The sequence below is a fragment of the Acanthisitta chloris genome, unplaced genomic scaffold (assembly GCF_000695815.1).
Source record: "Acanthisitta chloris isolate BGI_N310 unplaced genomic scaffold, ASM69581v1 scaffold18071, whole genome shotgun sequence".
Lineage (NCBI taxonomy): Eukaryota > Metazoa > Chordata > Aves > Passeriformes > Acanthisittidae > Acanthisitta > Acanthisitta chloris.
The window spans coordinates 3,846-9,025 of NW_008656297.1; the positions used below are offsets into that span (position 1 = coordinate 3,846).

Here is a 5,180-nt window from a genome sequence, read left to right on the forward strand (position 1 = left end):
AGTATTTCAGCACTTAAAATTTTTGTCATGTTTGCTTGCTAAAATGCCAAGTTGGAGTTAATTTGGGTGGTGAAATACTGTTTCTGAAACAACACTGTAGTAAATGTTAAACAGAATTTCCCAGTCCCTCTATCCTAACAGCTAAGGACTGTAGCAATGTAAGTGAAGCAAGCTGAAGGCAGATGAGAAGTTGTTTCAGACTTTAAGACTGATGTTGGTTCTTTGTCATGTTTGCTTGCTAAAATGCCAAGTTGGAGTTAATTTGGGTGGTGAAATACTGTTTCTGAAACAACACTGTAGTAAATGTTAAACAGAATTTCCCAGTCCCTCTATCCTAACAGCTAAGGACTGTAGCAATGTAAGTGAAGCAAGCTGAAGGCAGATGAGAAGTTGTTTCAGACTTTAAGACTGATGTTGGTTCAGTCTGTTGGACTAGTTTTATTGGCAGTCAATGAAAGTGAAGAGAGCTCCGTTGTTTTTTCCTGTGGGCCAGGTTAAAAAACAGGACTAAAACTGTGTGGTTTGCCTGTCAGTGGCATGACAGAAAGCTTTATGGCAAGTAGTATAAATGGGAAAAGGAAGCCAAAGAAACTACATGTTCCCAAAAGCAGTGACTGTGAAAAAGTGGAGCAAATTCTGCTGTGAATGCAGAAATGAAAACTGAGAACCTGTGAGATTTATTCCCTGTCCTTCACTGGAGAGACCACTTAGCTTTTAGCTGAGGGTTGTTGGACGCTTAGCCCTTAGATTGTCTCTTGAAGTTTTTGTATGGCTCTGCCATAAACCACTTAAAAGGTGTCATGCTTAGAAATGTACAACAGACCAGGTTGTAACACTGAGGTGTCATCCAGGTCTGCTTGTGTTGAGTTGTGAATAACTGGAACCGGCTTTGCCTAAGCTTTGTGCTTAAAACAGATGGAAGGCAGGCCACTCATCTCATGATAAAACAGGCATTGCTATCTCAGAGGAATATTTTGCCACACCTTCACCTCACTTCTGTAAGTGCAGAAAGAGGCAGAGTGTACTAGACCATAAGGTAACCTTTTACTCATTGTCCGACCACGAGACTCTGCTGGGTCTGTCTCTGCAAAGTAGAGGTGTTTCCTTGGGTGAGTCAGTGTGGGCTCTGCTATGTGTAGGCATTTTACAGTAAGATTATGAAGCAATAAAGCATTACTAAGGAGTGTTCTTTTAGAATATGATAGTTGGAAGCATGTGAAGATATTTACTTTGTTTACCTTTGAGCAACTTCATAAATAACCAGAGCTGAGAATGCAAAGAATGATGCATAGCCACAAGCATTAGCCGTCAGTGAACTGCTGGTGCTAAAAGAGGATGAAGTTTGGCAGTGAGGTGAAATGGAGACCAACTGTCAATAAGTAGCCTCACAATGCTGAATAGTGAGTGCTTCACCCCACCAATAGCCCCATTAGAGTCAGTGGAATGAGTTACAAAAAGTGGCATAATCCTGTGGAAGGAAGGGTACAACAGCTAGCTCACAGTGAGGTACCACCAGACCAATGGCCTCGTCATCGCTGTGCTTGGCATTAGGAGCTGAACACCTGGCGGTCACTGACCTTTACAGTGGACCTTGTGATGCTAAAACTTTACGCCACTATTTTGAAAGTAAAGGAAGGAATGAGACAGGAGAGCAAGCATTCAAATATCTTTTCCCTTTGCCACCCTCCTGCTGCCATCTTCTCTAAAGTAGCTAGAGTTGGAAGGAGTCTTGAGAAAAGCCTTGTTTTGGAGGTGTCACAGAATACTCTGAGGCATCCCAAATTCTCTTTCTTTCTGGTCTGTTTTTTCTTTTATGTCTTTTTAAGGAAATTCCTTGCCTAATGCTTGGAGAAGATTAGCACGTGATATTTATCACAGCTTGCACTTCACTGTGGATTCTGCAGTGACGCCAGGATATGGCATCTGTATCCAGCCCTTCCATAAAAATCTGTGTGTTAAGGGAGAGGTTTCATGATGGAGGGCTGCTAAAGGAGAAACTGAGATAGGAAGGAGAACTGTAATTAAAATGTACTGCGAAGAGACAATAAAGTGAGCTGGAGTCAAAGAACAGTTATTTCAGTCAATATTTTCTCTGAGGTTAGCCTGTGTGAAAGTTCCTCTTTAGCTTCATTAATTGATAGCAAATAAAGACGTGTACTCTTTGCATAGAGATTGTTATTTGGCACTGAGAACATTGTAATGCTACAAGAATCCACACTGAACTGAGAGGCTACTATTCAAAGATGAGTAGTCAGCAAATAACTGAGCTTGACTCACTTGGTGAATGTTTGAGCACACAGAGAGCTTGTCCCTCACTTTAACTCCATTGACAGCGGGTTTCAGATCGACTCAGATTATCGGCATGAGAAGTTTTGCAGGTCAGAGTGGAAATGCATTGGCTCAAAGAAACCAGTAGATTTTGCAGAGCCAGAATGTGCTATTAAACACTGGTCAGGAAAATATTTTATATTTCATAAGAGCTAAAACTGTGCATAAATTGAAATATGCCTTGCTTAAATAGCCCATTGTTAGCAAAGGAATTCCAGTTTCATTGTCAGAAAGAAATCTGGTAGGATGCATTCTTGATGTATGCGCTCTCTCACATTAAACCCTTGCTTATTCCCTCCATTCTCTGTAGCTGTGACGACCTTGTGTTGGGGAAAGAAAAGTCAGGCAGTGGGTGTGATATGCCTGGGTGGACTGTAATGCATGTGAGCTTTGACCTGTAACTATTTGCTGGCATTAAAAAAACCCATGGTGTTAACTTTTAGTATTAATAGACTAACTCCCACAAGAAAACATTCAATGACATGAAATGTTAAAACACCAAACAGTAGCTCTCTTGTTTTGATGAAAATACAGCTTGACCTCCACTGGAGTATCACATGAAATACTTACTGCTTGACTTGTAGGTCACAGTGTCACTAGGAGTGCCACCAGGCCCAGTCCCTCTGCTCTTCTCCAGTTTAAAAGATGTGATAGTTTAAAATGCTTTCTGCTTAAGAGCAATGGAGTGTTTTATTTTGCTAGTGGTTCTCCATTGTAAATGACATTTAATGAACTTACACTTTAAAGAAATGCATGCTTTTTCTGTCAACATCTGTTTTAAGAGGCTGTAATGAGTCTTTATGGGAGAGAGATGATCTGGTAGAGAGTCTTCCCTTTTCCATTTTTCTGTCAAATCCATGTTAGCTCGATATTGATCAAAAATGACTGTTGGTGGTTCATACTTCCCTTATGCAGGTATTGAATTCCTCATCCTACCATCTTGAGCATAAAATCTCACAAGCTGCTGCCATGAAGAAGTGGCACAGGAAAAAAATAGAGTAGAAAATATTTCTTTTAACTGTAGAAAACATGCTTCAAGATCAGAAGTATGAGGACTCCAAAGAGTCCCATTCCCATTTTTCCTTAGTATTTGAAGAACACGAATCTCCAGAATTGCCACAGTGGCGTATTTCACTCTCAATCAGTTCTTTATTTAGCGGCAACATAATATCACTATAATGGTAATTCTTTCCTGGGGAGAAAGATCACTGTTTTTCTGTTGTAAAACTGTCTATGAATGTGGTACTGTGTTATCAATGCAATACTGAACATTAGTGTTGCATCAACGTAGCATATGTACCATAAATGAGTGGTTCTCTCCTCTTTCAAATGATCAATTTTTCATTCAGCTGCTAAAAATACCTGATGGAGCAGTCATTGACCGCTTTCTGTCTTTCGTGCGAAGAAAGCCTTGGCAGCAGGCTGAACCCTCTGCAGAACAAATAGAAGGTGCACCTTGCTCTAAATAACTTGTAATGACAAAGACAAATATTGGCCATTGGTCATGACACACGTGTGGTACTGAGTCACTGCAGGAGTCAATGCTGTGCTTGCCACACAGGAATGACCTTGCTGAGTCTGCAGAGGGGGGAAGGAAGCAGTGGCAGTGAAAAGAAGCAGTGGAGGGTGGCCTTGTTGTCATCCAGACAGAAAGGTGAGAAGCAGAGTGCTCAAATAATCCACCAAGGTCAAGTCAGAAGTTGTTGGAAGAGCTGAGAATAGAACAGGAGCTGCTTTGCTTCCAGTCTCTACTTCATCACAAGACTGTCTGTTGTACTAGACCGTTTACTTGCCAATTTGGGAAGCTTTCTTCAGTTTTCATTGGAAAGTGGGGTTTATTTTTGTCTATCTATTAAGAGAAGGGCATGGAATGATTGTTTTGTAGCATACTCGCAGACCCACCCCATGCGATACTGAAGAAAAAAAGTGGAGAGAGCACTCAGGGGCCTGCTGGACAGTTGGGATGCTGTGTGACAGGTTTCCCTGTGCCCCCATTTCTAAATCCCAAAGCCCTTACTGCATCGACAATGGTCCTAAAGCTTTGTAGACCTGTGTGTGCATCAGCACAGGCATCCCCTGGACTTTCAGCTGTCAATAAAGCAGGGCCTGTTACACACTGCCTTTTCTTTTGTCCATTAATCAGCAAACAACCCAACTGGAAACCTGTTTCCCAATAGTATCTCTGAATTTCTGCCTGATGCAAAGTAATAATGAAATGAGGAACTTTGCCACTAATGGTTTAGGGATCGAATTGCCTGCCAAAGAGAACAAGGGATAAATAACCTGTTGCTAATGCTGCTGCCACCCTTCTGACGTTGCTGCTTAATCCTTTTGACGCACCAGAAAAAGGGGAGACTTATAAGAAAAAGAAAAGTGTGTTGCTTAACTGGGCTGATGAGTGTTTCTGTGTGTGACTCTGGGCTGGGCTCTGTCCTTACCCCGCTGCACTCTCACACAGTCATTGTCCTCCCCTGTCTTTGGAACTGCATGTGACTTGTGCCTCTTGAAGACTATCCAAAAAAATTGGTTGGTGCCAAAGATTTCTTGTACTTGCAAGAATCTCATATTATTTTTTTTCATTCCCTGCTCCTTTTCAGCATAATATGCTCTTGTAGAACTGTTTTGCCTCCTTTTCTCTTTTATTTCTTTTACTGTAGCAATCAGTGCTCTGCTCTGCCTTTGTTCTAGCCTCAGACACACTCAGATGGCTGTTACTAGAAACTCCTAGGTGTGTTTTATATAGAACTTAATGGGTAAATGTCTTGTCACAATCCTGTAAAAAATCACCTTTGCTGGCATAGGTCACACCCCACTGGCCAACTGATGATGTGAGCAACTGTTGGACTTCTCTG

General features: G+C 41.5%; 1 protein-coding gene across 1 annotated transcript in view; it reads left to right on the forward strand.

Moving 5' to 3' along the window:
• LOC103811283 (sperm-specific antigen 2 homolog) overlaps positions 1-5,180 on the forward strand; it is a 10,254-nt gene that overhangs the window by 3,834 nt on the left and 1,240 nt on the right. The window lies entirely within an intron of this gene.